Source organism: Pagrus pagrus (assembly GCF_965226575.1).
Source record: "Pagrus pagrus genome assembly, chromosome: 5".
Classification (NCBI taxonomy): domain Eukaryota; kingdom Metazoa; phylum Chordata; class Actinopteri; order Spariformes; family Sparidae; genus Pagrus; species Pagrus pagrus.
This window is the reverse complement of record NC_140189.1, coordinates 6,386,368-6,406,118: the sequence shown is the minus strand read 5'-3', so window position 1 is coordinate 6,406,118 and position 19,751 is coordinate 6,386,368. Positions and strand designations below refer to the sequence as shown.

Here is a 19,751-nt window from a genome sequence, read left to right as displayed (position 1 = left end):
TGGCCTTTGCAATCACATCATCCAGCAGACACACAAAGCAACAACATCGAAGTCCAATATTTGTCTTTCGGCTCTGTTTGGTCTCCACCAACTCCTGAGGAAAATATCTCTGTCTCTTTAGCTGCTAAATGCTCCACAATGTTCGCCAGCTAGTCCCTAACTCTGTCTGTCTGCTGCAAATGAAGTAAAGCTTAAGAGTTGATCCTAGAAAACCCTTCACACATCACAATTTGTCCATACATAACAAAACTGTGACTGAACTTTGACCAGATTTGGACTCTAGATTGGACAGACTGATGAAGAAATGGGTGATGAAAGGACAGATGGATTATGGGAGTTGTTCAAACGTTTCAGGAAGTAAGATGTATCTTTATTTTATTTTGTCAGTTTGTCTTCTTGTCTTTGGTCCGTCTGTATCTATTGATATTTTTCATGTTTATTTCTGTGTCGTCTTGTTTGTTTGTGCTCTGTGATTTTTGTTTTAATGCCTGGCTGCAGTAGAAATCCCTTTGAGACAATAGATTTAAGAGTTAAAGTTGACTGTAAATAGAAGTGTGTTTGACAGAAGACAGATAAAAAGGTTTCCAGTCACAAATATTGGTATTTCTGTGTGCACAGATCTGTGTAAATGTTGCTTTTCCCCCCCTAAAAACCAACAAAACCTGAGAGCAGTGTCACAGTTCAGCATGTGTACAGGCTGGCAAGAACGAGGAGATATCATTATCCCTTTATCCACACACACACACACACACACACACACACACACTCCATTTGAGGGAAATTAATTAAAGCGCAGTGTGTATTTTTAAAGTCACTAATAGTTCACAAAGTGCCAGGAATGTCGCTTAATTTGTCGCTGAAATTTGGAAACCACATATCAAACAGGGCGGGCGCTGAGCGTGAAACAGGATCAGCTGATTTAAGGGTGGGAAAAAAAACACGCTCGGATTCGTTAAAACGTTAATTATGTTGCACAAACAGCCAATTAAGGCAAAAAAATAACAACGTTTTTCATTTACCTGCAAGAAATGACAGGATGAAAGGTGACAGAGACAGAGGATGTTTTATAAAATATTTAATTTCTGTCTTCTGTGAATATGAACGTTGGGATTTCTCCCCTTCAGTTCCTTGTTTTCTCCTGTTTCCTGACTCTAATCCTGAGCCTCGGAGACAGACAGGCGGACGGACAGACAGGAGCTGACAGACAGACGGACGCAGGGCTGAGTTCGCATTTAAAAAATCACAGCTTAGAATTGAAAAAGGTCAGAGATGGAAGCAGAAATATCAATGCGTATGCAGAAAGTAACCTTTCTTCTGTGCGTGACATTAGATCATTCTTTGATACCGGAGGCTGGAGGCTGGAGGGGGAGTGGAGGGGGTGCAGGTTCTCCGGGGGAATGGCGCTTATTTCCCAAAATGCCCTCTGCTTCATGCATAATTTAAATTCATTGCCTCCTTTTTGCAAAAGGAGCTACAGTCGGCTTTTCTGTCTGTTTGCGGGTTGATGTGTACATTCTAATCCCGCGGAGTGCTGAGTAGCGACCGCGCTCCGGCTCTTTTTTTTCCCCCTCCTCTCCCCACATTCTCACGCCCGCCGCTGCCGTGGATTTGAGTTTTTAAGCACTTCCCATGCAAAAGCAAGGTGCTTGCAAAAATGTTAAGTCATGTGCGAGTGGCTGCCGAGTTCAGAGCGGCTGTTTAATAAGTGCTTTGCCTCTGAACGTCGTGTCAGCAGGAGGCTTATAGAGCACGGACGCCCTCGGAGCTGCACGGCTGAACAAACTCTAAACTTGACTCGCAACCAAACAACGAAAGAGGACGGACTCAGCAGACAAAGTTCAACCGGACTGAAGCCTGCAGGGAAACTTTGTGAACAACAACTGTGACCTCTGACCCCTGAGCTCGTGCCTAGAAATGCTGTTGGAAACTTTCTGACCTTCATGGTTAGATAAAGGATAAGTTTAGCCTGAAAAACAACTCTGTGTTTTGGGAGCATCAGTCGTCTTTGCGCTCCCCTCCTCACTTCAGTTACACTCTGTGTGTTTGTGTTTGTCTCATGTACGAGCTCTCTGACACTTGTCAGAGTGGAGCGTCTTTCTCAGGGGAGCCATCTTTGAGCAGGCGATGTTTATGAGTACAAGGTGAGATAAACAGGAAGCGAACCCTCTGTTCAGTCAGTCCTGTAGTGACACGATGGGATCAAACTGTCGCTTCAGCTACAACCTGCCTGTGATACGCCTCATCTCCAATAAAAGCATGTCACACATGTCACATACATATACTCAGACTAAGATTTATATATATAGATATTATAGTAATATAAATGTATGTTTCTACTCTTTTTCCCACTTTTGACATGTTTTTATAGTAGTTGCACGTTAGCACTAATGTTTAATTACATAAACTGCGTGTGAAAAAATGTGTAAGAAGGAAAAAACATTTAAACATTTTTCACAAGTTCCTTTTGAATTTCCATTTGTGAAACCGAGTGGGGAAAAAGTTAAGGAGCGCTATTTTTATTTTATTTTTATCTTTTTTCATGTTTGAAACCAAATGAGAGAAAATAAGTTTTGGCAGTACATTTTTCAGAAGTTTTTTTATTTTTGTATTTCGGTGTATGAAACTGAGTGGAAGAAGAAATTTCAGGAGCGATTTATTTATTTATTTATTTATTTATTTATTTCATGTTTTAAACCAAATGAGATATTTTTTTGTAATGCTAAAATAATTTTCAGGGGAGAATTTTGTTTCTATGTGTGAAACCAAGTGAAAAGAATTTTTAGGAAAAATAATTTTCAGTTTTAATTTTTTACGTGTTTTTTGTATGAAGCATAGTGAAAAAAAAGTTTTGGTAGAAAACATTTTTCAGAACTTTTCCTTTTTTTCATGTGTGAAACAAAGTCACCCTTTTTTTTTGTTTTGTTTTTTTGTTTTTTTAGGAGAAAAAAAACACATTCCTGCAAATGTTTCACAATAAAAGACTTTAATTAAAGGTTTCTGTCCACTGAAAATTTGCCAAAAACAACATGACACTGAAACGGCAAAGTTTCTGTGAAAAAAAAGCCTTTTGATGTGAAACTTCTATGTGCATACTACAGCAGGAAGCGTGGTGTAATCGACAAGAGCTTACCCGTGGTTGAAAACAAAATGGCAATATACTGATAGAATTAGTGGAAATAAAGTTTACTGACAAAAATGGAAAATTTGAAATATGACACAATCCTGTTTCAAATAAAATCCAAAATTTGTTTCTATATCTCTATAGAGACAGGAAGTCATTAGTTTTAATGTATTTTACATGAAAGTATGAACACAAGCTGTCAGTATGAGCTGACTGAACCAAAACTTCCTCAATATGCACTCGACATATGGCTCAATATATAACAATCACTAATTATAAAACAGAGACTGGGGGCCAATCAGAGCGTGACCCTCAGCGTGGCGATCTGTAGCTCTAATCACAGGATTTAGCGGCGGGCTGATGGGGGTCGTGTTTGTCCTAATTAAGCAGAAGAACAAATTGGCTCCGGTTTGAGATGGAGCTAATTGGCGAGCATGACAGGAGGAAGAGTTTGGGCGGTTAGGGTGGGTTGTGGCTAAGATGTAAAGATCAATAACGATTTTGGCTAATAAGGCCTTCCTCTAGTGGTGGACACGAACGGGCTTCCACCGCCGCCGCCGCCGCTCGCCTGCAGCCTGGATCATCATCAAAGGAGATATGAAAGCTGATCAGATGCTGACGAAGCAGTGTTTACTGCTGCTGCCTCTCATTAATGACTGCAGCTCAAACACCCAATCATCTGACACCTCTGTCACCTCAACAATTAAACACGCCTGCATCACACACATTCTGATGGAACGTTTCTTCTTTCTTTCTAATGGCTGTTTTCTTTTGGTACCTTGATGAGGTACTGTTATAATCTATTGTTTTGTTTTTTAAAGCCCATGTTAGTCGATAGATCTACATCTTGTTCCAGGGTGAGACACCTGAACAACACCTGGCCAGGTGTCCATTAAAATTAAATGAATTGCTGTCATAGGACGCAGGTGTTGTGTGTATTGCCGCCACAAGCTGGTCAGTGTCCCACGCTTGTCACCACTTCATACATGCAGCTCAGTATCCACAGGAATAACATCCATGTTGGGCAATTCTGTCACAATTTACTTCTAATATTAACCTGTTAACGAGAAATGTTAATTAACAGTAAACTAATGTGTTTAGTAATGATTTAGTAATGGTGCTTATGATAACTACGGGATAGTTTGCAAAGATGCTATTAACATTAGTTGTAGTAATGTAGTAATAAGCATTAACTAACAAGTTAACTAATGTGTTACAGTATTTAATAGTCAATAAAGATGCTATCAACATTTGTTACTGTAGCATTAAGCATTAACTAACAGTTAATGTACAGTTGCCTATTTTTTCTAGTAGTCATTTACTAATGCCGTTTGTTAAATAACTTTATAGTTTATAAAGATGCTATTAACATTAGTTAAAGTAGTAATAAAGTACTAAGCATTAACTAACAGTAAGTTAACTCTTGACTAATGTGTCTAAAAATCATTTAGGATTTCATGTTCACCAAATGTATAATTTATACATTATATTAATAGTTAATGAAGATGCTGTTTACATTAGTTAATATAGTAATAAGCATTAACTAACAGTTGATTAATATAATAATAGGCATTACGTAACTGTTACTTAACAGTTAGCTAATGTTTCCCATCAACATTTACTTATTCTTATATTATTCATGTTAACTAAGGCACTAATTTATACATTATTTGATATTAAAATGCAGGTAAGATAAGTTAATATAGTAATAAGTGTTAAGTAACATCAATTAATATAATAATAATCATTACCTAACAGTTAATCAACAACAAATATGTATGGTAATTGTTTGCTAATGGTGTTCATGTTAACTAAGTTACTAGCATTATTTAACAGTTAATAAAGATTCTGTTAACATGAGTTAATATAGTAATAAGCATTCACTAACAGTTGATTAATTCAATAATAAGTATTAACTGTTAGTTTTACAAAGGAGAATATTATTAACATATTTTAGTTAGACGCTCCATCATCAGTGTGTTCAGTCTGTATGTGTCACATCAGTGGTTGTGATGAACATGGCGGATGTGGCGGTAGCTCTGGCCGCTGATGTTGGGTTCCTCATCAGTACTTGAGGGAAGTTTGAAAAGTTCTGCGGTAACCCCTGGAGGAGGAAGTGCTATCTCTCCTCTCTCCTCAGCACCCTCGGTGAGGCTCAGCGGCGGCGGCGCTGTCAGAGGGCCGTAACGTTCGGATTCAAGGTTGCCTCTATTAGTCAAGGCTGTTTAAAATGGAGTAGCCCTCCTGAGTTTTCCCCCTGTAGCCCTTATCTGCACTCCTGAGTTCCAGTTAACCCCAGGGACCCTCGCTCGCCCTGACGGCCTCTCTCTCTGCATAATACACTCCGCTACCTTGGTCACCGTTTTCCGGTCAAACTAATTAGATTTCAGAGTCCCCGCTTGGGAAGATGTCAGTGGTATGAAATGAAAATAATTTCCAGATGAGTATCTGACATTTTACGCTGTCGACTAGAGTAAAGAGCCCGGGCGGATTGGCTCCCTCTTTCCCTTTTTCCCCCTCCTCCTCCTCCTCGTCCTCCTCCTCTTCTTCCTCTTCTTTTCCGCTCCATCACTTTAGTCGCAGAGATATGCTAAATCCTTGTGCTTCCCCTCTCTCTGCTCAGTCCTCGGTGATAAATGGAAGCGAATGTACACAAAAGAGAGCTCCTATTTTTTCTGCTTCTGCTTGAAGTGTTAATGTGTTTAATTACTTTGAAGCTTGCTCGTTTGTGTGTGTGTGTGCGCGTGCGTGCGTTCATGATGCAGTTAAAGCTGCAGCAGGAAAACCTTCAATTAATGCCTTTTCTCTGTCGATGACAATAGCTCCAATTTATCTTATAGGAACAATAGAGGAGTGAGAGGAGGTGCAACTACTCTGAACGCTCAAAGACATCCAGGAGAAAGCAAACGACATGCTGCTGCTTCCCCCGCTGCAATCAGTGCTGACGCCAACAGCCCACACACACCAGCATACCTTAGTTTTAGAGACATGCTAGACTCATTCCCTGGAGGCTGTAACCATGATGCAGATACATGTCTGCTCTTCAACATGTTAGGGTGCTCGTACTGTCGGATCAGGTGATATGACATCTGAAATATCTGTCCTGACAGGGAGACAGGTCAGACGTGACGCTGAGACCTGACCAAAGATAGCTCATGAAAACAACAAGACATCCAGGATGAGGAAATTCAACAAACATCCTCCAGTAGACACGGAACGGGCTGATAAACAGGACAAAACACGTCTGTTAGAACCAAGAAACACCAAACGGACTTCAAAAGACCAACAGCAACAAAGGCCGACTGTGACACTTGAACACACCATGAAGACTGCAGTCAATGGTCAACCAGGTTGTACGTTCTGCGCCTGCGTGAGAGGAAATAACTCAATACCAGCGGTTAGAACTATGGAAGCCCTGAGGGGCAGTGAAGACATTTATTTTTCTGATGATTCATTTTCTCTCTTGTGTTCATGATTTGAGAACTGGTGGGAAGGATGCCAGGATATTTTTTTCCTTTTATGTCCATCTGTGAAAACATGAGAGAAAAAAATGTTCTTGTTTTTTTCATGAGAATTTTTTTTTTATGTCAAAACCAATTGAAACATTTTTTTTTCATGTGTGAAAAAAAAATCATTTCTGAAGAAATTTCTTTTTTTAAAGTGTGGATTTTTTTTGTCAAAGGCATTTCTGGAGAATTGCTTTTTTCCAAGTGTGAAACTGAGTGAAAAAGAAATTTTCTGATATTTTTTTTCTTTTTCATGTGTGACACCGATCTGGAGCCGCCTGGTGACGACTACTACTGTTAGTGTTGTAATGTCATTTTGAACATAAAACATGAGAAAAAAACACTAAAGTACTCTAACTGCTGCAACTGACTGTAACCTTGATATCCATAAACTGCTCATATATCAGAATGAAAACATTAAATGTTCCTGCTGATCTGATCATCCACAATACTCCACCCGTGACACTGACGGCCTGCTAACACACAATAGATGCATCTTGTGTTTACTGTGCACGGAGAAATTAAAACTCTCCTGAAGTAAAACATGGATGCTTTTAGTCCTATTAGGGCATGAGGTAGTCGTGCTCTGCAGCCTCTGGTGGTCAAAATGAGTATTGCAAAATCAAACGCTAAGAAAAAAAGACTTTCTACGACCAGTCTTTTTTTTCACTTCATTTCACACATGATTTTTTTTTTTTTTTACTCGTGATTTTTTATTCCCCCACTCAGTTTCACTTACTTTCGCACATGAAAAAAAACACCAAAATGTTATTTTCCTGAAAGTTTTTGCCTGCCATGTAAAACAAATTCTGGAGAAAAATTATTCAGAGGAAAAAAATACAGGAGGAAAAAAAGACAAAATTAAATTTCATTATTTCTTATTTTTTCCTCTTGAATTTTTTTCCTCCACGTGTTTTCACAGACGGGAAGAAAAAAAAACAAAAACGAAGGGACTTGTAAAGATTATCCTGGCCACACTTGTTTTTCCCACCAGTTCTCAAATCATAAACACAGGAGAGAAAACAATTTAGATCAGACTTGGGGGGAAAAAATGGATAACCAGGAAACTAAATTCTTCACTTGGCCCTCAGGGCTTCCGTAGGCGGTGGTGTACAAGCGACAGACGCTTTCATTTCATTGTTGATTTCTTGAGGGATTTATATGGAGCATGAATCTCACACAGGATTCAGACTGTTAATAACATGGCAGACAGTAAGTGTTGTGCTCCGTACAGTAAACAGGACACAGTTCCCATCAGTCGTCTGTACGGCCACACTGTCAGGAAACATGTTTCTACCAACTGTGCTTCATTAAAGCTGTTTGTTTGTTGTTCACAGGTGTCATCACAGGTGTCAGCACACGTCCGTCACTGCCCTCATCTCAAGCACGCTGCCTGTAAACGCTTTATTAAAACAGCTCCTTTATCAAATTATCAGGTTCTCCTAATGTGTCGCAGAACCTCACCTGCTCCTGAAGGACAGAAACCTGAAGTGGAGCTCCACCTTCATATCGTGTCATGACCTCAGACTCTATAATGTTCCCACCAGACATCATATTTAGTTTAGATTTGTCTCTGAAAGAACAACAGTGTTGTTTTCTACTGAAACACACACACACACACACACACACACACACACACACACACACACACACACACACCGCTGTAAACCTCAATCTGTATTCATGGTCACACACCACCTCAATACAAATCCTCAGTTCAGTGATGCACACACACACACACACACACTCCTGTCTCACTTGTTCTTTCCATCAGAGGTTCAGTGTGTTCCCGGTGTGTCGGTGTGTGATGCTCTCTGATTTTACAAGCTGTTCCAAAAACTATTACATAGCCTGACTTTAAAATGATCGGCAACAATAAAACACTGTAATTATCAAACTGAACTTTCCAACATAATCAAAGAGATAACACGGATTAAAAATTCATTAACGAGGTACAAATATACAGTGTAATATATGAACTGCTCATCCTCTACATCACTCTGTCCAAAGTCAGATATCCTGACTAATATTTGGATTGTGACGACAGTTGGTACAGATATTAATAATCAATATGAGATTAATCTAGAGAACTGGTGACTTTTCATGTGTCACCACTCGCAGGTCATAAATGGACTAAAGTTTATGGTCAGGTCTATTTTGTCAAGTAGTTATCCTCAAGTATAAACAGCTGTCCACGTCATTTTTTTATATACTTATTCATTTAGACCGCCAATGACTGTGAGAGCCTTCGAGCCAATCACAATCAAGTGTTCTCCAGGACCGTGTTGATTTAAAAAGACAGTATTTACGCCCTTGACAGATGGTCGTGCTAACGCTTTTAGCTCATCAGCTACAGTGAAGATTTCAGCTTAATATAGGTTGTAGGTTGATCTCGGGGCTTCTGCAGACTGTGATTACACCAGAAGAGCTGTATGGAGACATCTGATGTTTATTTGGTTGTCTCCAGCTACTTCAGTTGTTTAGCAAAATGCTGCAACTCTGATTTACTGTGAAGCTCCAGAAATGTTTTGTGGACTACAAGACGTCACCTGACTTTATATCAGCATGGAGGGAGGAGATGATGATGGCATAAATCTGCTTAGAAGTCCTCAAAAAAGATGCTGCTTTTATGTGCAGAACTTGCCTGAGAAACATTGTGTTTTTAAGTTTTCTTCAGTATCGAAGTAATCCAGTGATAGTTGTCTGTACATATGTGAGTACACTGCAAACGGTAAGTGCTAATAGCTAATTCAGCAATGTTTTAATGGTGTTTTGGAGTTTGTTTCGTATTTTTCTTGTTTCTCTGTTTTAAATCAAGTCTCCAGCTACTTCAGTTGTTTAGCAGAATGCTGCAACTCTGTTTTACTGTGAAGCTCCAGAAATGTTTGGTGGACTACAAGACTTCACCTGACTTTATATCATCATGGAGGGAGGAGATGATGACTTTGACGAGTTTTACTTTTTTTTTGCTGAGCTCTTCCTTAAAAGAGTCAGGGTGTGGTTAGCCTAGCTTAGCATAAAGACTGGAAGCTACCGCGGATTTGTTTAAAGTTATGAAATACACCTACAAACAGCTTTAAAGCTTTCAGATGAACACTGTGGTTTGAGAAGGAGTTAACTGTTGGAATTGTTATTTGACAAACATCCAGTTTCCAAAAATATGAACTATTCCTTTAAACTAGTCCATTTCCTCCTTGTTTTTCTCTTCTGTTTTTAATCCCAGAAACATTTGGGTCGCTCTGCTCTGCTCGCTGCCCTGATCGGTGTGTCTTCTTACAGCAGGAAATACAACTTTTTATTCAGACGTAAATTCAGGTTTTTGCTGATGGCTAGAATGTTTTGGTATTTTTCTTCCGTTTCCTCTTTTCTTTGTTTGTGTCTCCCTTCATCACTCCATCTCCTCCCTCCTCCCCCCCTCTCTCTCTCTGACCCCCCAGTCTGGCTCGGTGTTGAAACCTTGCCGGCTCTAATTAAACTTTGGGCAGATTAGAACTTTGCCTTGTCAGTCTTTATTCATGCTTAAACAAGTTATTACTTTTTGAGAAATTAAATTAGCTGGCAATTAATTAATCGACACAGAGCTGGGAAAGAGGACGAAGGGGAGGAGGGACGGAGGCAGGGAGGGAGGCAGGGAGGGAGGGAGGTGAGGGGGAGATGAAAGTGGAGAGAAGAAAAAAAGGTGGGGAAAGAGGAGTCGGGTTTGGCAGAAAATGAAGGAAAAGGAGACATAGATTTGTCTCAAAGACGGAGGGAAAGAAAAAAGGAATTATAGATATTTAAATGTCACTCGTTCTTTCACTAATTAGCAGGAGAGAGAGAAGAAGATGAAGATCGTTTGTTTTTTTTCTCTCAAACATCAACATTTGATGCTTTCAGAAGTCAAAACTACACCCCTCCTCCTCCTCGTCCTCCTCCTCCTGCAGTTATTAGACAGACATCTACTCCGTCCTCCTTACTCGTTTTCCAAATCCAAAATTAATTCGCCCTCTGACTCTTTCTGAAGGCAGAACAAAACCAAACAGGCAGAAAAAAAAGAGTCTCGACTTTGATTTTTCTTCTTTTGCTTCTCGCTCCGATGGGCTTTCTCTGGTTTTTTTATCTAACAGTGGTGGCAGCGTCTCCTCCTGCTCCTGCTGGTGACATCGACGTATTGACTGACATGTTTAAAATTAGTCTCCCCACCTCCAACCTCCTCCTCCTCTACCTCCCCACTGCTTCCTGTGAGGTATAAATCCATTTCCTGCTTTAAAACCCGCGGTGTCCACCCAACCAGCAGTCCACCGTGTGAGGGTTTATCTGACCTCGTCACGGAGCTATGGAGGGAGGAAAGAGTGGAGAGACGAGAGGAGGTGGAGAGGAAAATGTCTGTCTGACTGCAGGTCGGCCATGTTGGAGAACTTGCTGTGGTGGCTGTGTGCTGCCTTTACTTTCTGTTTTCGAACATATTTAAATCAGCTTGTATCTAAAGAGTCTGTCCTTCTTTACATCCTTTACTGCATTTTCTGTGGGACACAAACTTTTTCAAGAACGTTTCTCCTTCTTTTCCGTCCAGTTTTCTTTTTACAATCGACAGAATAGAACGTGTCTGCTAACCACATACTGTACAAGTTTAATTTGTTCAAGTCATGTGTCACATCGGTGTGACAGCCGACAAGCCAAAGGCCACTGTTCACACCTATGTTTCAACATTTATTTGCATGACACCGCTGGACATTTTTAACGAGACTTTGATAAAACTTTCCAGTATGTTTTTTGGCAACAGAACCAGGTATTTTAAGTCCGAACATAATGTTTTTCTAACCCTAACCAAGAGGTTTTTGTGCCTTAACCTAATCAAAGAAGGTTGCCAAGCCAGAGACCACTGTTCAAGACTGTTTTAACATTTGTTAGCGTGAAACCACTGGATATTTTCAACAAGAGTCACAACCAGGTACTTTAACATGATCTCTACCAAGTTATTTACATCCCTAAACCTAACCTTACTTTATCTAACGTTATCTATGTACCTTGTATCTCCAACTGTAAATATGGCGCCCTGTAGGGGACAAATAGGGGCGCCTTTTTGTTATGTTTTCATACTATATATATATTGAATGTCTTCCCTCTATGATATATATTCTTGTTTGTATATACTAGTGGACTTGTTTTGTTTTGTTTTGATTCACTTCCTGACATGATCAGAACAGCAAAATATAGATCCTATATGTCTCACGTATGTTTGGTGAAGGCGATGATGATGGTGGAGCACCAGTAGGCCCGTTTTTTTATTATGAACGTATTCTTTAAAATTGCACATTTACACATATTTATTCTCGTGGTTATGACTCGTGTAGGATAAGTTTCCCCAAAATATTTTTATTTTAGGCCTCTGGTACGATATATTAATATTTCCCGTCTGGCAACGCTGACCCAACCGCCCCCAACTCTGATTTTTCTTGTTCTTTATCCTACCGCACTCGAGGGTCGGCTCAAGAAGTTACACTAGAGGGGCAACTACAGCGTCTCGATCAGGCTGCTGTATCTGACGCGTCGAAAACTGAACCTAAAGAATCGTTTCTGGGTTGCATGGGTTTCATAAACTTTCCCAAAAATTCCACCGTACATATTTGAGATGTTTGGAAAATTTGGGATCTCTGCTAGAATTTAAAATCAGGTCCTGAAGTTTGAGCACCATAATTGAGCCCAGTGTGTCATTGCTGCAGTAACTGCTGCGAGTGTTGTTTCATCAGAAGCTCAGCGTGATGCAACGCTGCTATGCCACCGGCGCCATCCTGACCCGTATGTTCACAGAGACTTCCTGCACCTCGTCCAAGCAGCATCTGGTCTGAAGTCAGGAGGAAAACTGCTCCTGGTTATAATTAATTAACGAGCTACAGTACTAAACTGGACAGCTTTATAGAAACCAACCGGACATCAGATCGGCGCTGCGGCTCCAGAGCAGAAAGAACCGACCCGATTCTTCATTTGTAGTATTTTGTCTTTGAGAGCGCGGCTGAGAACGAACCAAAGCAAGTGCAATAGAAAGCGCCTGAAGCTATATCAAATACAATAACACAGCAGCTTCTCCTGGCCATTAATATTTGACCACTGCACCCTGCAGTGTGTGTGTGTGTGTGAGAGAGAGAGAGAATATATGAGTGTGTGAGAGAGAGAGGTCATTAAAGATGCTGAGGAACATGGCTTGTGTTTGCTTTGAATGCACAAACTGACCTGAATACACAAATCCTGGCTGGGCTCGAGCTGGCAGCCGCAGCACATCTGCATCTCTTTAAAGGGAAACTCGCTCGCCGCCTCGTTTTTTTCACAGACGAGGTCTCACTCTCTCCATTTTTATGCAGAAGGTGCTCGTGCTGTAAAGCAGCCACTGCAGGGCATCCCAGTCTGATTGGATAAAGGTTCTTCTTGTCTCGTTTACTGAGATAAATGACCAACTAGTCGGCCAACGATTGTATTAGATTCTCATTTCCAGACACATTTATGTTTATGTATATGGACTCTTGTTGCCAGATTTAACTACAGAATACATTTACTGTGTTGTAGCTCGGCGGAGAAGTCTCACTGAGCCCAAACAGACGGTCTGGGGTTAGTAGATCTTCTTCAGTGAATAAGAATTGACTCACTATTGTAAAATATGAAAATATGATGTTTCAGGACAGATTGTTGTAAAATGGCTGCCCTCTGCACAGTCAAACTTTTATATATATATGATATAAATAATGTGAAAAGACAAAGTGTCCTGTAGAAGAGGCGAATACAGTCTTACATGTGGACATGTTTTTGTCTTTAAACGAGTCCATTATGGTCTCTGTGTGGACACGCTGTCTCTTAGACTAGTCCACTTTTCCAAAAGATCCTCCTTACTGTAGTCAGTCAGCCACGTGTTCAGGTTAGTGTCACTAACCTGAATCACTGGTACTGTTGCTACGATTACCTGCAGTTTAAAAGAGTTGGAAAAATAAGGAAATAAGGAATTTTCTTCTAGCTGAGGTTCTGTCAGTCGGATCTGTCTTGAATGGACACGACAATCTCCTGGTTGGACCATCAGTACTATAAAACAAACAACTGTTTTTGGATCAATGTTAAAAAGTCAAAGTTAGAAAACTAAAGGAGTGAGGTCGACTACGCAGGGTGCATTTTAGTAAGAAAACAACCTATCCACAGTGCGTAAAAGTCTGTGGCGAGCTGAACAAACTAAGAAGAGCAGTGGGCTTTGAAGCAAGTTTGACATCGTGGCCAGACCGTGTAGTAACGTCACATGATGCACACAGGCCCGAAATACTTTTTTACAATATAAATTTATATTGTGAAAGAAGCAGCTGTAAAACGATGGATACATGAAATTACCCCAATTTAAGTTAGTCGAAGGCTAAACTGGAAGTTAGCCAGCTCTGGTGTGTTCGCTCACTGGGATCGCCAATGAGGAACACATGCAGAAGGTCTGGTTCATTTTATACTTGGGAAGTTAAACTATTTTGGCTTCATGTGCCACTGAAATGAACAAGGCCCTGCCTCTGATGCTGTATCTCATTACATGTCCATGGAGCTGAAGCTAAGAGTGAGCTAAAGCTAATACTAATAACATTTGCAAAGTCTCGGACAGCCGCACAATTAAATTATTGTATCCCCCTTCAAGTTAGCTGGGCGCTAAACTGGAACTAAGCCCGCACGGTTGGTGATCCAGGTATTTTCACAGCCGGGAAGTCGAGCTTGTATAGCAATGAACGGGGCTCCACCTCCAACACTGTGTCCAGTAGATCCGAGCCGAGCCGAGAATTCTGGTAAACATTATTTGTTTTCTATTGATATGTTGAAACCAACCAGGCATCATTGAGATCACGACATAGAAACACTTACATAAGCTGTCAGTCAACGCTTGTTACTGTAGAAGACTAAATAATAGTGGTATAGAAAACCAAAGTAATAAATGATAATAAATATAAAGCTTCTGTAACATGTAATGAATGTGGTACATCCTATAAGACATCTCCTCCACTCAGTGTAACTCCTCCGTGTTTCTTTTATAAGGAAGAAACACATTTGCTCTGATTGTAAAACTGCTGATTTGGTGACATTTGATATATTTGTTTGACTTTCACTTGCTGTAATTAATTTAGTTCAATTTTCCGTAACGAAGCTAAATTCAGTGTTTTGGTGTCGAGTGTCCCAATTTCTTCTTTTTTCATCAGACAGTCAGTCACAGAAACAGTCCGATGTTTTAAAACTGGAACATCAGCAGCTCCTCACACACACACACACACACACACACACACACACACACACACACACACAGCTCTGAGTGTGACAGAGTTAAAAGATTGCCACGTCCCATTAATATGCCCCCCCCCCCCCCCTCCATACGATCCCCAAATGCATCCTGGGAGATGGCAGCGGCAGCTACAGCCACGGGCTGCGATGCTGCAAATTTATTCACTTTTGTAGGATAATTGAATTTTTCCTTCATAGTAGGCCGATTCCACAGGGGTGTAAGTACGAGTGTGTTTGAGTGTGTGTGTGTGTGCGCTCGCTCTTCCTCTGCACTATTAATAATTGACTGGTTGGCGTTTCTTTCACTGTGCAGATTTATTTCACCTCAACGCTAATTCTGTCCTTTTTCAGATCTGATCTGCAGGTTTCTCAGATTTTATTTATTTATTTAATTTTATTTTTTTCCCGCTCGGTTGAAGTTATTTACAGTCGGGACGAACACGTGGAGGAGGTCACCGAGTTTGGTTGTACCGTCTCAGCTTTCCCGTTTGATGTGCGAGTGTGCGAGTTAACTTCAAGAGACAGGCGCAAACAGGAACACTTTAAACCTACAACATTAGTGATCGTTTGATGCATGGAAAACAACGTTGACAGGTGTGTAAGTCCGGCCTGACAGCCGATTCACACGAGAGTCGTGTCTCTCCATCTCAGGAAAACATTAAAGGAGAAAATCTGTTTTCTTTTAAACAATCTGCGGCTTATTACAGCTGTTTCATCCGTCATTCAGATATGATCACATTTCACAGCTTCACGACCGCAAACTGAAGCTCTGAGCTCTGCTATATTTACAATTTCTAAACAGTATGTAACTATATGTACAACTAATAAAAAAGAAAACATAATAAAGCTTTAAAAGCCATAGAAATGTCTAATAATCTAACAATTAACATTAACATTAACACTTATTAATGTTAATAAGCATCTTATTTATATAAACTGTTCCCCAAACTTTACTGTTTTGGGAACAAAGTAAATCTTTCGCACAGTTTTCATGTTATAGACGTTCTGTCCGTCTGTGTATCCATCAGTTATCAGAGCGTATTCTTGTGTTTGTCAGCAGCAGGTTTTTATGTCTCCTCACTGATCATTTCTGTCTTTTCACGACTCCAAACCGACTGTCAGCGCCGCCGCTCCGAGCCACTTCCTGTTTGATCCGACAGTTACAGTCTACCTGCGGCTGATTGATGCGTTCTCATATCCCCGCTCGTGCTGCAGACTGATGCCGCAGACAGATTGATGCTGACACGTATGACCGGCCGCAGAAAACAACATGTGACAGGCGTGTTGAGGAGCGGGCGGCACGGTGACGAGCTGCACAGGTAACGTGATGATGTGTTTAGGAGGAATCAGCCTCGATCTCAGGGGAAATTCAGACCTGTTTACGCCACAAGAACCGCCAGAATCGTTTTGTTGTAATATGGAAAAAGTTGAGGCTTGAGGACGAAAAGAAACCCGAGACAATTTATGCAACAAAAGAACAAGGACAATTAAATTTTCATCTCTTTTCTGTCCTTCAAGCATCTTAAAATTAGATGAACTCTTTTTATTTTTTTTTTATTCATGCCCATATTTTAGCCTTTGACAAATATTAGACAAAGCACAGAAAGAGAAAAGAAGTGAAATCACAAAAACTGGAACGCAGGAAGAAGATTCACAGACACTCGAGCAAAACGAGGAACATAATAAATTATAACTACCCTTCTTTTTTATGTTTACTCATAAATTCAGACGACGCCAGAGATTTACATCAGAGCGCACCCTTATTCCAACAGCGATATTTTACATTCCTCATCCTGAAAGAAAGCAGCTCTGAGAAAACTCAAATCGTCTTGAAAAAAGGGACCGAAACTGTGCAGAGAGATAATTTGACTGAGGAGAAAAAAGAGCATCAGGAAGGCTGCAGATAAACTTCCCTGTCAGACTTTGTGTCATTTTCTACAGTGAGATGAAGTTTGCAGAAGATTTTTTTTTTCTTCCCTTTTTCTAATGGAGGAAATAAAGTGTGACAGTCTTTTTTTTTTTTTTCCTCCCCTGCTGGAAATCTTAAAAGCCCTCAAACAGAAGTGGAGTCCGTCACTGTGCATCGAGGCTGCAGCTCGGCGATGCTGCTCTCTGGAGGAAAACTGCTTCACCAACTCAACTTCATGTGGAAAAACTGGTTCAGCGCAACTACAGCTGGTGAGAGACGGAGCTGAGCTGCAGTATACAGGAGGAAGTAAAGTTTAGTTTCTGTCTACGACATCTCTCTAGAAGAGATGTAACAAAAGGGTCAGTCACCAGGATCCATTGTCGGCGGATAAAATTTCTGCAAACCACCGTTACATTATAGGCTGGTCTCTTTTAAACGAGACCACAAGAAATGTTTGCGGTGACCTTTTTTACGGAAAGATGAGACATCTGCAGCCATGTTTGTGACTACGAAACCAGGTATTTTTAACGAGACTTCAGAACATGACCAGCTGTGTTTGAGGCAACAGAATCTGGAAGTTTTCTACGAGAAGTCACGACATTTCCAGTTTTGCTTCTGGTGACCGAAAAATTTGGTTTTTGAGATCTTCAACTGCATTTTTGGCAACAGAAATGGGCATTTTTAACGAGACCTTTGGTCAAATTCGGTTTTTGACATGAAGTTGGGACATATCCAGTCGTGATTGCGGCCACAAGACCAAGTATTTTTGAAGAGACCTCGGGACAATTTTCCAGCCATGCTTGTGGCGAAAAAATCTGGATAATCAAGTTGAAGACATAAAGAAATGTAAAGTTTCAACATGTCTCTGGTTTTGCAGCAATGTACACGGCTAACATTTATTCTGGTGATTGGTTGGAATCTGACGTCAAGAAATGCTTGTTTACTTGAATAATTACTGAAGCTATTCACGTTAAATACTTTTGTTTTTTTCTGAATTTGTCTTCGTGCGATTTGGAAGATATTTCATACCAGAAAAAACTTTGTTTTTCTCAACTCCTGTTTGGAATAGGGTGGACATAACTTTATTCAAATTATATCGTCCGTTTGAAGCTGATAAAATATGCTTTTGATGCAAACAAAAAAAGGACCAAGGACAGAACTTTGGGGAACACCACGAGACAGAAATACAGACGAGGCAGCAGATCAAACACTAAAGATCTTAAAGCTCTCTCCTCTATCACAAGTCCTCCACAGACACACTTTTTTAAAAAGAGAGTTTTGGTAGAAACAAAACTAAAAATCTAAACTAAACTTCCTTTTTTTTTTCAAAGTGTTCAGGGTCTCTGAGCGTCTGACTGGTGCAACCTTGGCAACTGAGGAAGTAAATTATAAAGCCTGTCATGTGTTTCCTGAATTAAAACCAGTCGGCTCCACTCTGGCTTCACAAGTTGATATAGAAAAATACTAAAAGCATTTCAATTTAACCTCGGAACAACTGCAGGGCTGCCAGGAGTGTCCTTCTCCTCCATCCTTCTGTCTTTTTAAAGAAATATTTTCCTTTTATCTGTTGATTCTTGTTTACTACATTTACTTTTTTCCTTCTCTCGTCCATCTGTCTTTTATCATTAGTTCTTCCTTTTGTTTGCTCGCTCACTTCTTTTCTCCATCATTTCTAAAACTTTTTGCTTCTACCTGCACTTCTCTCTTTCTCTCTGGCTCCTGATCTCCCATCAGTCTTTGTTCTTCCTCTCTGCAGCATCTACAGCCAGCGGGGAGGAAGAGGGACCAGACCTGCTGAGATCAAAGTTGACTCATTCTTTATGTGTGTGGTTAAAAAAAACAATACAGAGAGGCAGATATCCCAGGCAAAAAGTTTTTTGGGGAAAAAGTACTCAGTCCGGCTGTGTTGGTGCACAACATGCCGAAGAAAAGAACGGCAACATGCTCTCAAAGATTTAAAGCTCAGGATGGAAAACAAACAATCGAAAAGTTAGAAGAAAGTTTTAACGAGTACACAAACACATTAGTGTTGAGATTTGAATAATAATATAAATAGGAACGAATCAGTTTGAGTCTGAAGACAGTTTGGTTTAAACATTGCTGACAACATTCATATTTTCTGGGCTCGTCTCTGAAGAGATAATTATATATGTGGAGTCGGAGTCGACTGCTCTTTGTCGTGTTATAACTGGGCAAAATTCTGGTTATACTCGTGGCACACGATGAATACACCTTTATGTTAGTATCTCTGGCTGCTAGCAGGAAAGCTATCACATGAAAACTGGTACCTGAACATTTGTTTGTGATAACCTTGATATAGATTTGGACACAACGACATCGCTGGCTAGTCTTGTTAAACATACAGTTAATGTATATTTACTGCCATATATTTACAATTTTTTTTAGGTTATCTACCGTTGTTCAGTCGTGTCTAAGGTTTGTCCTGTTTCCCGGAGCCGTGAACATCATCTCCATTGCATAAGAACCTTAGGGAATGGTAATGATTGTTCCTGCTATTAGTCAAAAACTCGATTTTGATCGCAAAATGCATGAAAATAACATTGTTTTCCAAGTGACCATGGTATAAGCGGGAAAAGCCCTTTGAGGTGTCTGTTTTTGGAATTAATGGTCTTGCTGTGCAAGTGTGATCTTTTGGCATGAAAATATCAACAACAATAAAAGAATAAATTCTTCAAAAATTTAGAAGAAAAGTACTGCATATTCTTTACCCAAAGCATCAGTATTCAGAAAAACTGGGAATGAGACTCAAAAATCTACTTTTCTTACAAATAGGCCCTGGAACTAAGTGATTAGTCTGCCTGGAAATGCCTGGAAATACAACGAGACCAACTGGTCATCAAATCTGTCAGAAAACGATCATCCATTGGTTTAACGATTGATCGTCTTGAGCAAAACGCACTGTACACAAAAAGGTATCAGACTGGAGTAA

At 40.2% G+C, this 19,751-nt stretch overlaps 1 protein-coding gene across 1 annotated transcript in view; it reads right to left on the bottom strand.

Annotated features, from left to right (window-relative positions):
• Nucleotides 1-19,751, bottom strand: part of LOC311256850 (protocadherin-1-like) — a 222,543-nt gene that overhangs the window by 9,613 nt on the left and 193,179 nt on the right. The window lies entirely within an intron of this gene.